Source organism: Leptidea sinapis, chromosome 33 (genome assembly GCF_905404315.1).
Source record: "Leptidea sinapis chromosome 33, ilLepSina1.1, whole genome shotgun sequence".
NCBI lineage: Eukaryota > Metazoa > Arthropoda > Insecta > Lepidoptera > Pieridae > Leptidea > Leptidea sinapis.
Window position 1 is genome coordinate 3,731,981 of NC_066297.1, and position 14,925 is coordinate 3,746,905.

Genomic DNA, 14,925 nt, shown 5'->3' on the forward strand with positions numbered 1-14,925 from the left:
ATAAATCTATGTATCAATAGCCATGGTCACAAGCTAATTATGAGCATGTACGAAGAAGTTAAAAACGTTAGACACGATTACGACTTCACAGGTACGCATTATACACACAAACACCGAATATTCACGCACACATAAATAGTTGTGCTTCGGGCTTCCGTGATAGCAATAGTTCTTCAAATACCAAATCTTCAAACCGCATCCCCTCTTAAAGTGCGCTTTAACTATTAAAAACTAATTGAGGATTCAAGGATCTTATCACCAACGAGAACAGTTTAAATACAGATCAGCAAATGAAAAGAAATTTTTGTTCTTTTAATGAATTTGGTTTGCATATGGCGAGCTTTAACGTTTAAAAGGTAAGGAATGCTCTCTAGAGTTGCTATAAAATAAACTATGTACAAGTGAGGTAAACCGCCTGCATTAACTGATCCCCGGCGCACCAATCGTAACGACCGACTGACGCGGATAGATGCGATTCAAATTGGAGCCGGGAAACGAAAACCGAGTTCCCGTCTTTTATGAGCCGATTGAGACTGATGAGAGGATTTGTGTTTGAGGAGCTTGTGCTGAGGGAGCTAAGGACAATCACACTGAGCTCCGAGATGCTCACATCATGCTGCGACTGTTCCAGTGTACCGTTCATATGATGCTCGGATTAATTAATTTTAATAATAATTATTGAACATTTGATACTAGCTGACCCGACCGACGTTGTTCTGTTCGTAATAGGTATTTAAAAATAAAATACTGTTTTTTTATGAATTTGACAATAGTATTTCATAACTTCAAGATTATTTCGTAAAATATGCTCCGTAAATAAAAATTATTTCAAAGGAGAACTGTCAAACCGTGGGTTAATAAATTCTCTCATAGAAAATATGTACATACAAAACAAATATTGGAAAAAATAAGTGGATCCCAAATCGAAATAAAAACTATACTCTCTCTCAAGTTGGACTAAACTGCACTCCATGAAGTTATCCCCATTAAAATCCATTCCATTAGGTTAGGAGTTCACCGGAAACAAACATCAGGACACTGGACTTATATATATAAAAATGTATAGAGGTTCAGGAACAAAAAAAGTCTCAAGTTGTTACAAAAAGACTATATGATGACTTAATATGGCGATTCACTAAAAATTTATTAAATATTAACTAAAAAACTAATAATTTTTAGCGTTATATCGTTATTTAAAACTGAAAAAAAAAAGAATTATCAAAAGCACAATGAACAGTACGGTTGGCCAGGACTACCTTTATTTGAGTGAGTACAGTTAGTTTTATTAATATAATATTGTCTCTTATAAAGAATCATTAATAGAAAAATTTAAAGATATTAAACATTTTGACTGTTATTCTAGATAATGTTCTTTTTATGTTCATAAGCACAATAAGGAAATTGCTAGAAACTGTGACAATCAGAATGTTAACACGAGAAACAAACATAAACTTGTTATGCCTACTACTCGGTTAATGGCCGTTTTCAATAACGTATCTCTAGTTACGGATACCGTGCTGTCACCGTTTAATGACAAGATCTTATCGATCCATATTATGTCCAATATAGTTAGTCGAATGCTTTATGTCGATAGGTTATTGAAATTTAAGTAAGCGTAAAAGGATTGATTTGTCTACGTCTAGTAAGTTAAACTAAGGATAGATAGGTTATTGAAAACGGCCAAAAGTCGAGTTAGTGAGACTTTTATTGAGCGGTGTACTTAAATGCTTTTATCATATGATCCCAGAAAAATGTACAAAGCAAATATGTTACTAAATTTATGATTTTTTTTTTAAAACGTTTGTGGGAAAGGTTATTATAGCATAAATTATTTTATTAATGATACCACAGACTGGGAATGGAGCGAACACCCTCAGGCTTTTTAATTCTAAATATTTATTGTACTATATTATATTGTAATCCATATTTATATAAAAAAGCACGCTCAGTTTCTTGCGCCCGTTCTTCTCAGGTCTGAGGCAGTCTATTTTGAATGGGTCGTAGTTTTTGACTTTCAGTAAGTGATTTTAAATAATATTTTAATTTGATTAAGAAACGTAAGTATTGCGAATACATATACTCTATCTAATAATAAATTAACTCATTAATTATCTAGGCGGTGACTCGTATAGAGATAATAACTGTTTTATATTCACACGAGTTATGAATGTATCGGAAGATAATATAAACAAATACAGTACCGTGACGAGACAATCCTTTTGATAAGAAACTTCTAGAACTGGAGGTACACTCACATCACAATACTGAGTCACTCACACACAACAGATCGAAACAACACTTGAAATATAAACACCCAACTAAATATAAAGGAACATTAAACCACTATTGCTGACACTAAAACAGTAATTAAAACACGCAAACATCGCGTACACGAACCCGTATCAAACGAAACTAACTTAAAAGTTAAACTCGAAACTATCAATTCGGCACCAATGAGCGTTCCCTGTGCCGTTCTTGCTCGGCAATGTTCAGCGCAACAATATTATCGAGGACGAGTTTCGTTCTAAATTAAACTTTATCATAATATAAATAAACACCTAAATCATCAGACAGACCGCAATAAAACATATTGTAAAGGAGCGCAGGCAAACGCATCTTTGTATTGAATTCTCTACCTGAGTCTTGTCCCTTTTTTCTTTACGCACATTCAGATTGTCTGAGAGTATGGACCCGTCTTATTTTCATGGCGATACGAAACAAACTCGTTTAGCAGAACAAAGAACATTAAAATGTATAAGATATTGCGAACCGAGATGTTTTTGTTGAATCTCTACACTCAGCTTATGGATAAGGCGAAAAGTATTTAAAGGTGTCTTAAGAAATAATGAGCGCATTGAGTACCTAAAGCAAGGCGCACTGATACCGCAGTTCTGCACATAATAAATAAAATACTGTTTTTTATGAATTCGTCATCAATATTTCGTAACATCAAGAAGTATTTCGTAAAATATGCTCCCTTTTGTTATAATGAAATTGTTTCTCAGCAGAACTATAAGCCGTGCGTTAGTAAATTCTATGGGTCCCAAATCGAAATAAAAACTGTCCTATCTCTCAAATTGGACTAATCTGATGTAATCTCATTAAGTAATCTCAATAAAATCCGTTCATTAGTTCAGGAGTTCACTGGAAACAAACATCAGGACAATGGATTTATATATTATATTAAGATAATGTCGCAATTATCGTCTCCGAATTGCGAAAATATAATTGAATACATTTACCCACAAAATTTAACAATAACATCACATGATCAGCTGGGCACAGCTACGCATTCCAAGCGTATACGTATGTGTGTTGTGTAAACTTCATATATCAGCGTGTTAGTATTAAAACAACCAAAATGGTTTCAGAATAAGCGAGTACATTCTTCACATTACGTTATTATTGAAGGTTTCAGTTTCTGCTCTTTCTTAAAAAATGCGTTCTGTATAAGAAATACATTTATAGATAGTCAATACATTAAAATATTTTTGTTGTATTACTATACATATTTTTTTTTTATGGAAAAGCCCGCATTCTCTTGCAACACAGGAAGCATAGGAGCATTGCCGGCCTTAAGGGAAGGTTTAAGCGCTTGTTTTTGTATAGTTTATTTATATTGTAATTTAAATGATTTGTAAAACGATGGAAATGTAAATGTTGATTTAAAAGAGTGGCAATGAGTTATTTGCTATTTTCTCATCAGCTCAACCCTTTACGAAGTACCGGTAAATTCAATAAGAAACAATTTTTTATTGAGATTCATAAGTGTCATTTCCTTGACCTACATGAATAAAGTGATTATAAATTGATGTGATTTGGTTAGATCTAAGTGTAGACGTCTTATAAAATTGCAAAAGCATTCAATATGGCTACAACGACGCGGTCGTCGGCACTCCCATATCGAAATGTCAACAACATTCAAAGTGAAACTAGAATCAAATGCACATCTGACATTTGAGTAGCAACAGCGGGCGTCTCCGTGACCGTGACGCCGGGGTCACATCAGTATAAACTAGTGAATCGAGTACTAATGAATGTTGCGCCTCGTATACCCGACTCCTGATCCAATTTGCATAGAACAGCGATATTCAATTAGTGCGTAAGTAATTGTCGAGAGCGCGGGCGGAGCGCTAATGAGCCCCGGGGGCTCACGTGCCTTATGTTAATGTCCTCCGCGCACAGTAACGTTATCAGGGCCTCGTTACTGCAACTATTGTTCGAGTCCCGGCCGATGTGGACGTCTAAAGTTGCACAGATTACGTTCGACATCGACTCGTAGTCGATTTCAATCAATTCGACGAAATTTAGGTCACAAGATCTAAAGCGAGGATAAATACAGATGCAAATAGCCAGCGAAGATTATGCAGGATTATTCAATCCGACTCCAGAACCGTCCGTTTTGCATAATCAAATAATTAGTTAACCTTGCTAGTCGCTAGCATCTAGCCTGAACCGGAGTAGTACATTACTTATTAAAGACGTATTGTTTCTCAACATTTGTAAATACTGTGATAGATCATCTGATACTTCAGCTCGTGTCGGAGCGCTGAGTCCGGTCCGTTTTCTTATAAATATTCAGCAGGGGACAAACAAGTGAACGCTCCAATTGAAATTCTGATTTGGGACTCGAGCGCCGCGACCCCAAAATCACATTCTGACAAAGTTTCAAGTCCCTAATTTTTGACTGTACCACTTTAATTTCGGGTTAATTCTGAAATGTGAATGAACAAAAACAAACTCATAATTAATGCGTAAAGTTTTAAAATATTTTGCGAGGGCCTACATTTATTACGCGGAATTGTAAAACAAAAGTTCTCGTTAAATTAGGCGAATAATGATGAACGGAACCGCACAGCTTCCTCAGCCCGGCGATCCCGACCGTAACCACGAAACCATATCGACCGTATCACCTCGCATTCTTAGCGCGTATTGCGCGGTCGAAACTACCGTTTTCGATCAAGTCATATTTCACGGTAGGTCTTCCTACTTGAACAGGTTTTCATATTTGCCAGCAATATATCAAATAGTAAAATGTTAGGAATCGTAACCTGCATAAACTGCTCGGAAGAGTTATCAAAGTTAAAGTTATAAATCGCAGTTGGTAATTGCATTGTTCGCCTCGCAACTTTTATTCTAACAGAAGCTTGCCTGTAATAAGCAATTACTTCCGAGTAAAAATAAAATTCAACAGTTTTTCTTTCAAATATTTAATAAGCTTACGTATAATTTTAATCTGTTACTCCTAATCTCTCTTACGTCAATACCTATTTGCTGGTACTAATTAACATATCTTAATATATATAAATTACGTGACACGTTGTTTGTCCGGGATAGACTCCTCAACTAATGAACGGATTTCAATGAGGATGACTTCATGGAATGCAGTTAGGTCCAACTTGAGAGATAGGATAGTTTTTATTTCGATTGGGACTCATAATTTTTTTTTTTTCAATATTTGTTTTGTATGGTCATATGAGATATGAGAGAATTTAGTGACGCACGGTTTGACAGTTCCGCTGTGAAACAATTTCATTATAACAACAGGGAGCATTTTTTACGAAATAATTCTTGATGTTTTGAAATATTATTGGCAAATTAACAAAAAACAGTATTTTTTTTATTATCTACAGAACAACGTCTGTCTGAGCAGCTAGTAACATATATATGTTAAATGCGTTCATTAAATATTTTAACCCTCATTTCAGTTTCCTACAGTGATACGTCATTGTTGATTCATTCTATCTCCAAGGAATGTTAGCCACACAGTTGACGTGGTGGACGTCTGCGGCGACACATTTACACATATTGCAACAGGAATGTCTGAATGCTAATCACTACAATCAGAAATCTACCAGTATAACTAATGAACGGATTTTAATGGGGATTACTTCATGGAGTGCAGTTTGGTCCAACTTGAGAGATACGATAGTTTTGATTTTGATTTGGGACCCAAAATAAGTTTTATTTCCAATATTTTTGTTATGTGGACATATTTTCTATGAGACACTTTATTGACGCACAGTTTGACAGTTCTGCTGTGAAACAATTTCATTATAACAACAGGGCGCATATTTTACGAAACAATTCTTGGTGTTATGAAATATTATTGAAAAAATCATCAAAATCAGTATTTTATTTAGTACGCACAGAACAACATCTGTCGGGTCGGATAGTATAATAATACATTTATAAATTCCATAGCTTCTTACTTCCACATGAACTGTCTGACCGCAATTAGCATAGGGACTCATAGTAGCTAACAGATTACTTGGGGAATAAATACTACAGAATACTAAAGAATTTCTTGTCGTTGGGGAGTGTTAAAAAATAATACCTAAATGGTTGTTTTTGGATAAGTGAAAGAGAGTATACCTACTTTTTTATGACAGTAAGGGACGAGACGAGCAGGACGTTAAGCTGATGGCAATTGATACGCCCTGCCCATAACAATGCAATGCCGCTCAGGATTCTTGAAAAACCCACAAATTCTGACCGGCACTACAATTGTACTCGTCACCTTAAGACATAAGATGTTAAGTCTCATTTACCCAGTAATTTCACTAGCTACGGCGCAATTCAGACCGAAACACAATAATGGAACCCATAATCTAGCCGGCATCCTGTGCAAAGAAGCCTCCCACTGGTGAACTTATAGCTACTACTATACTACTTATAGGGAAGTACAAAGTAGGATGATCACAGCAAGGCGATTGAATGCACTGCCAGTGTAAGTAGAAATAAAAGAATAAGTCAGTGGAATCATACAGGTAACACAGGAGGCGAGGTTGCGCGTGTTAACGAAGCACATATTTCACCGAAATTGATTAAAAATTAGCGAGCACGAGTCGCTCTCAGCAGGCGAGCACCGATAGACCATCGCAACACTTGAAATATTACAAACAAGTAACCGATTAGCAATTAGCATATGGCATGTCGGAGTACGCCAAGTGCGTGTGTGCGTGCCGCACTCTGACATCTGACAGTTGACAACCAGTCACTATCAGCTACATACGTTCAAGTTTTTGTTGTTGATTTTAAAGTCACTGTAATAGGTAAGAGATCATAAGGGTTATATTTCACCGGGACACCACTTTGGCGCAACCAGTCGCCGTATGCTACCAAAGTAGACACCATAAATTTTGTTTATAATCCAATTCACTAGAGACAATAACTTCATACCTTTTAGTTTTGTATTACTTGCAATGAGCGATTCTCTCCTAACACAGATTATCTAAATCTACCAGGAGAGTTTCATGTGTGATTGTAAATGATTGTGTACAAGTAAAGAAATTTTGATTTGATTTGTAGCATACACCAGAATCATGACGCCTCCGAGAGCTGGTCTCACCAACAAATTGGTTGCGGCGGACACCAGGTACTCATCTGAACCTCAACTCTCTATAGAGCTGTATATACATTTTATTGGTAGCGGCTACTAATTGCGCCATTATGGTGTCCCGGTGAAAAAAAAGCCCTTACTATAATAACAGACTTATGGCGATACGAACCGAATGGTCTCATTAACGTCATCCCAGGCCTGTATCTAAGGTTAGCTAGTAAAATTACTGGGCAAATTAGACTTAACATCTTATGTCTCAAGGTGACGAGGGCAATTGTAGTACCGCTCAGATTTTTTTGGGTATTTCAAGATTACTAAGCTAAGTGTGATAAAACCCGTACTTTACTTTTGAATTGGACTGTCTTAGCATAAGTTTAGTCTTATTTCAGTTATCAAATGACTATTAAAACGAAACCAACGATTATGCTAGGCTTACACTCTGCTAAGTTTTACGTAAGTAAAGTCTGAGCGAAGTCTAAGTACGCTCTATAGATTTCAGCCTCAGTCTACGTCCTTTATGACGAAGGTTGATACAGTCCACATATTTTTTATTTTATATATTTATTTAAGTACAATAAACAGTTTACAATTAATCGTTATTAAACTAAACAAAATATGGAACATATTATTTGTTAAATTGTAAACCCAATTAGAGATTACCACATCTTGCGAAAGAGATACTAGTTAGAAGGAGAAAAAATGAGAAAGAAGGTGTATAAGATATTATAAGATCCAACAAGCTGTAACAGTCAACTAGCTGGTTCTAGTGCAATGAACAATAACATACATACAAATTAAATTTGAAAAACAAAATTTTATGAACGATGAGGGACTCGAACCCACGACCTCCGTGGCGGTGCTGTTACTAACTGAGCCAACCGTTCGAGTAACGTATCGCTATAAAATCTTGTTTGCTTTGTTCAACTCTTAGGTTGTGGCTTCATCTACAGGATCTACTTTACAGTTGATAACCTGCTCAACCCCAATATTTGTATATTCGGAAATTGACTTGAGATGTCGCTCTTGTAAATCTAAACAATATGTTATGTTTTTAAAGTGATAACCCTCACTTCTAGGATTAAAAACAACATAATATACAATTAAATAACATACATATTCAATACAAAGCCACTCTTGACCCATTATCAACAACTACACCATCGCACCAGTGGGAGGCTCCATTGCACAGGATGCCGGCTAGATTTTGGGTACCAGTGGGAGGCTACGTTGCACAGGATGCCGGCTAGATTATGGGTACCACAACGGCGCCTATTTCTACCGTGAAGCAGTAATGTGGAAGCATTACTGTGTTTCGGTCTGAAGGGCACCGTAACTAGTGAAATTACTGGGCAATTGAGACTTAACATCTTATGTCTCAAGCTGACGAGCGCAGTTGTAGTGCCGCTCAGAATTTTTGGGGTTTTTCAACAATCCTGAGCGGCACTGCATTGTAATGGGCAGGGCGTATCAATTACCATCAGCTGGACGTCCTGCTCGTCTCGTCCCTTATTTTCTTTAAAAAAAAAAAACATCCAATACCATCAGACAACCTTCAGTAATTACCAACGATATTCTTTGATTAGATTAACAAACATGCCACCTGAAAGCATTCGGTGCTAGCATGGCGAAGAATTTAATAAGCGTCATAAAATTTAATTACTGTTACCAGCTTTCGACCTGTCACTACTTTATAAATGCTTTTGTATTTTGCTCTCACAAACAAAGGCTTTACCGGGCTGTGTTCACTGAAGGTTCACACAGGCTCACGAATATTACGAACTACCTAGATTACTTAATGCAATTGTGTGTGTGTGGAGTACGGAGTGCGGACCGGCTCAAACTATGTGCGTCTACTTATCGGATGAACACGGCATAAACAAAACAAAAACATGGCCAATTTTCATTTTGGATATTTTATCATTTATTAATTTCTAGATAAAAAGTTACTTAAAAAACCCTGTGATATCTTAAATATTAAGATAAAAATCTAGAAGAAGTGTGATTTTTTATTTTTATATTAAAACTAGCTGACCCGGCAAACTTTGTTTTGCCATATAAAGTATAATTCACGCGATAGTTTTATAAGTAATAAAATATTGCGTATATTATAGCCTGTACATCATTTTGTTCTATTGTCAATAGTTTTTGCAGCGCACGCAAACATAGGTTTTCGATTTTACACCTTGTGTTACAAAATAGCAATTTTATTACGGATCCCTAATTTTGAAAAAAAAACATAGCCTATAGCCTTCCTCGATAAATGGACTACCCAACACTGAAAGAATCATTCAAATCGGACCAGTAGTACCAGAGATTAGCGCGTTCAAACAAACAAACAAACAAACACTGCAGCTTTATAATATTATAGTATAGATTTAAAGTAAAATTTTAGTGCTATACGATAGCTTTTTCATTTTTAAACAATATTTCCCAAAATACTCACACAATAATAACGGATATCCAGAGTAAAATCAAAACAGCTGACAGCGAGCAAGGCGCGCCAACTTCCCAGTAAAGCATTCAAACCGGTCATCAAATAAAATAAACTGGACGTTAATTATATTTAACAATTATTTCCTCGTACCGATTCCCATAAAAACGACCAATAAACATATAAAAGGTCGCACACCGCTATAACGCTCCTCACACACACAAACATAGACTGACGGGCGCGGTTCGACCACACAAATCACCGTGAAGGAATCTTCTCGATATTTTTTTTATTAACTTATGCACTGAGAATTAAACTAATATAATAAAATAGTTTAAATGTAACTTAAATTATAGGTAGGCACAACATTACTATCTATATTACGATATATTTTATATACATATTGTGATACCAGCTGACCCGGCAAACGTTGTTTTGCCATATAAAGTATAATTCACGCGATAGTTTTATAAATAATAAAATATTGCCTATATTATACCTATGCATCATTTTGTTCTATTGTCAATAGTTTTTCGATTTTACACCTTGTGTTACAAAATAGCAATTTTATTACGGATTCCTAATTTTGAAAAAAAAAAATATAGCCTATAGCCTTCCTCGATAAATGGACTACTCAACACTGAAAGAATCATTCAAATCGGACCAGTAGTACCAGAGATTAGCGCGTTCAAACAAACAAACACTGCAGCTTTATAATATTAGTATAGATTTTAAAATCTAAAATCTACAAATTTTGGAGAGCAATATAAATTTGTTTTTAAAATTAAGAAAATTTGAAAAGAAGATATCAATATTTTCATCTATATAAAAAATACTACTATATAATAATTGTAGCTGTATATTATATTTTTATAAATTCTCAGCTAAAGCTTCACTCAATTAAGTCCCAATCGACAGTAACGAGTGTTTGACGTTAAACCAATGGCCGACTCGGGGAAAATACGAGCGAGTCGCAAATATTTGGGAAAATCTTTTCGTGTTTTTACTTTTTAGTCGAGATGTCTGTGTAACGCCTGGCTGGTTCAAATTGCTAATTAATATTAGAGTGTGCTATTATTTATAGAGGATAACGTGTACACCTTTTTGTTATTATATTTGAAAGTGATATCCCTCACTACTGGGTTAATTAAATTAAATCGGTAAATTTATGAACGATGCGGGACTCGAACCTGCGACCTGTTGGGTTCCGTCCGAGCGCTCGTCCACTGAGCCAACCGTTCGAGGGACGTATGGAGGACGTAAATCTAGGTATGTCTTGTTCAACTCTCAGGTTCTTGCTAGATTAAAAAAATACAAAATGTTTAGATTTTAGAAGGGCGACATCTCAAGTGAATTTCCTAATATGCAATTATTGGGGTTGAGCAGGTTATCAACTGTAAAGTAGATGATGAAAAGGCATAAAAGGCATTTATTTTCTGATAATTGATTCCTTTAGAATTCTTTTTGATGTCATTTCTATTATACTACATACTACTACCGCTTCGGAAACAAATGGCGCTCTGAGAGAGAAGAAGCGGCGCAAAAAACTCTCCCAGCATTCATTTTTTGCGCTCTTTTTTATAAAAATATACAATATGGATGGAAGCCCCAACTGCTGCCACGGGCACATACCTACTTTGATTTGTTATAAAAGTATATACATTATTTCAAACGTTTAATGTTAGTCTGTAATAAGATACGAGCAATGTATCAATGAAGTATATATATAATGAGTTCGTATATGCTATGGCAGGCACATGTTTGATGGCAGACCACACGCAAGACTCGTCAGAATACATTCGCTAATTTTACGATCGCACTGTGGCGTCATCACAGATCCAGTTCAGCTATTTATTTGTACAACTTAAATTAGATCCACGCAATCGAGTAAACAATTTATTTAACCCGACCGAATGATGTAAACTTATTTACAAGCTACTGTTTACGTAAACAGAGTGGAAATTTAAATACTTAAATAACTAAGAGCCTCGCTGTAAGAAGTGAATTCAGAAAGATGAAAGGGAGAATTAATATTTTTTTCACCCTTCTCAAAGTAACTTTATTATTTAATGAACGCTTCACAGAGATACAAGAATTTCTCATAAGAAATGATCGCCATTTCTACATCAAACGTATTAGCCCAATTGAAAGAAAAATATTTCAGAACATTTATAAAAGAATAAAAGATATGATTCTATCATTCGACACGATACTACGTCTCGTAACACATTGTTCCGCCGCTGCCGGCGCGCGTTCAACCGTTATTGATAATTCTGTGCGTGCCGTCTCCGGGTTTAATTCTATTTTTATTTACTCTGAATTACTACCTAATGACAAGAAAGCCGCTTACTTCATTGGTAATTCCTTAGAAATCTGCATTAAACAATTGAGCATTTTAAAGAATAAGTACTTTTTTTTATATAAAAGAGGGCAAACGGGCAAGAGCCTCACGGAATGGGGAGAGGTGAGGCAACCGCCCATGGACATCCGCAGCAGCAGGTGTGTCAAGAAATACATTGCCGGCCTTTAAGGTAGTATGCTTTTTTCTTGAAGGTCCCTAAGTCGTATGATTCCACAAAGTGTCTGAGCGAGGCAAGAAATTTCTAGCAAACCGCGCGGTTGTGTAATGCCTGACGTCAACATGCTGCAGGTTGTACTTTGCACGTAATGTCCGATGGTGGAATTCGGCCGCTGAAATCAACCCGAACACTCTCCTCTGAGCACTCCCCGTGATAAATGCGGTAGAAAATGCACAGAGAACCCACATCTCTCGCCAATTCTGCCAATAAATAATTATTTATATAGTAAGAAGTAATAGAATTTAAAGTACTTGTATGCTATTTAGGTTTTGAAATTAAATATAATAGAATGCGAGTAATAAATAATCATTTGGTTCCGTAGTTCAAAGATATAATTAATGCTTTTTTTTATAAAATTAAGGGACTAGACGAGCAGGATGTTCAGCTGATGGTAATTGAAGCGACCTGCCCATAACAATGAAGTGCCGCTGAGGATTCTTGAAAAACCCAAAAATTCTGAGCGGCACTACAACTGCGCTCATCACCTTGAGACATAAGATGTCAAGTCTCATTTGCCCAGTAATTCCACTAGCTACGGCGTCCTTCAGACCGTAACACAGCAATGCTTACACATTACTTCTTCACGGCAGAAATAGGCGACGTTATGGTACCCATAATATAGCCCGAATCCTGTGCAAAGGAGCCTCCCTCCTTTTAAATAAGAAACTTGTACGACAAAACAAGTTCTTCATAAATACGTATTATCTTCACGGAACATAACATTTGGCACAGCAATCGTATCATAGTTCAGTCTTCGTGAAAGCTGCGCTGGTCGCGCGGCGCCCCATGTGCGAGGTGAGGTCCAAGTGATGGGAGGCGGCGGGCGGCCGTACCTACACTGTACAGTGATCGATACAGATCCTGGTGTAGCGGCCGGATCGCGTCGCATCTAAGCTCATTAAGTATTACTTGGCTGTCGCAACACATGATAGCACGTCACACAGATTAATTAGCCACCGTGTGTTTTACAACACTTACTAATTGCTATACTAATGCTGTCACCGAGCTTTTGTTTGCTTCTTCGAGCTGATAGCTTCAATTATTATTATATTACTAGCTGTGGTTCAGCTAATAAAAAAAATTTTGTGGTATCAAAAATAAATGACGACCGATTCTCAAACCTACCAAATGCATCGTACATAAAATTTATCGTACTACAATAATCATTATATTCGATTGCAATCTTGCAACTCTATTGCGTATCTGCGGATGGAATAGAATAATATTAAAATCGCCATACAAAAATAGGTGTTGATCGTAGATGGGTGAAAATTTGAATTTGTATGTATTTTTAATGCTGAATCGTAATAACATAAAAAAATATTTAGGGGTTGTTGACCCTTATCATTTAGGGGTATAAAAAAAGATGTTTAACGATTCTCGGACCTACCCGACACACAAATTTAAAAACACATCCGTTTAGCCTTTTCGATGGAGTTTGGTAACAAACACCGTGACACGATAATTTTATATATGTATAAGATAAATGTACAGGACTCAAGAACTTTAAGGGTCAAAACACACATTTTTCAACCTGACGCACTAATTTTGATAAAAATATGCGTTCGAAATTTAAAATGGGCCTCAATCTTTAATAAATGACTCATCATTAAGTTGTATGATATACTTACGAGTATTTATTTCATCAACCAACATGGGGCTCATACATGGCGGTTGGTAAGTGATGGGGCGCCAATCAAATTTAGTGATATATGGACCCTGGAGACTGAGGACAACGTGTCCAATCCATCGAGACTATAATGGTGAAATAACAGATTGACCAGCCAGTATCTATGTAGGCAAATTGTAAAGACTACTTTTGTAGTACTGTCGAGACACATATTAAGTATTAAAAATAGTTAAAACTAAAAAAACACGCTTTGGTTGAAATTTAAAATGAACATCAATCATCAACAAAAACCTTATTTTGCAAATTGAAAAATAGAATAATTTTATCAAATCAATGTATTGTCATCGGTCTTCGATAAATCTACGAAGTTTGAACAAAATCTGGCCGTTTCAAGTGGGTCAAAATCTCGTCCAAATGAACCGGTTACAAACATCTAGATACAGGTGAAGCTAATTAATATGATAAGATATTATTAAATTAATAATCCTTCTACACCCCACGCCCTTTTTTTACAATAAAATATATTTCTTACACTATTTTCAATTTAAATTTACTTATAAAAATTTATAAATTATTTATTTTAAAACAACCTTAAAAATACAATCCTCTAATGGGTCACAACATCGTTTCGGGTGTTACATGTGAACTCAATAAAATATGTTTTATTTGAAGTAGTATTAGTTACACTTGTTGGGTCAAATTTTCTTTTCCAAAAATTGCATTTTTAAAATATTTAAGCATTAAAGAGAAAATTACAAATAAGTAGCTGTTTCGGGTGTTACACGAAATTACCTCTACCTTCTGACCATCTGTCTTAATATGCATAATTCAGCGAATTTTCCCAGTAATCTCCATTTTAATATATAACAAGTCAAACTATATTCATTAGCCCATCTAAACACGGAAGAAAAAGTTAGTTATCAATTTTCCATTAATTTTAATT

At 35.7% G+C, this 14,925-nt stretch overlaps 1 protein-coding gene across 2 annotated transcripts in view; it reads right to left on the reverse strand.

The window, feature by feature from the left end:
• Nucleotides 1-14,925, reverse strand: part of LOC126974653 (uncharacterized) — a 310,786-nt gene that overhangs the window by 268,173 nt on the left and 27,688 nt on the right. Inside the window, exon 1 of one of the 2 annotated variants that reach the window (XM_050822193.1) lies at nt 2,202-2,338. The exons of the other annotated variant lie outside the window; for it this stretch is intronic. The gene's annotated coding sequence lies outside the window, so the exon portion shown is untranslated. Of the gene's footprint in view, nt 1-2,201; nt 2,339-14,925 lie in introns of those variants that run through there. 2 annotated transcript variants of the gene reach the window in all.